We start from the raw sequence: 350 nt of genomic DNA, 5'->3' as shown, positions 1-350 counted from the left end.
TTTAGATTAATTAATTACACAAAAATAACGCGTTAAATTTTTTTAACGCGTTTTAATCGCACTAAGTTTTGCACCGCGGAACGTTTCTGACTGGATGAGATTTGGTGGACCGATTATACTGGAGCACCAACTAGCGTTCAGACAAGTCCGTCCTAAATAGTATCGTATGTCCCAAATCGTAGTATGTATTAAAAAAGTATTCCAAAGATTCCCGGATGGTCTACTACTTAACGATCAATGCGCACTTTTAACGGCTAATATTGCCCGCAACACACTGCGCCGTGAACGAGGATTCGATTAGAACTACAAACACGCATAAAAAGTGTTAAAAAACTACAAACATGGAGGAT

This window comes from Garra rufa, unplaced genomic scaffold (genome assembly GCF_049309525.1).
Source record: "Garra rufa unplaced genomic scaffold, GarRuf1.0 hap1_unplaced_062, whole genome shotgun sequence".
Classification (NCBI taxonomy): domain Eukaryota; kingdom Metazoa; phylum Chordata; class Actinopteri; order Cypriniformes; family Cyprinidae; genus Garra; species Garra rufa.
Note: the sequence above shows the minus strand (reverse complement) of the source record.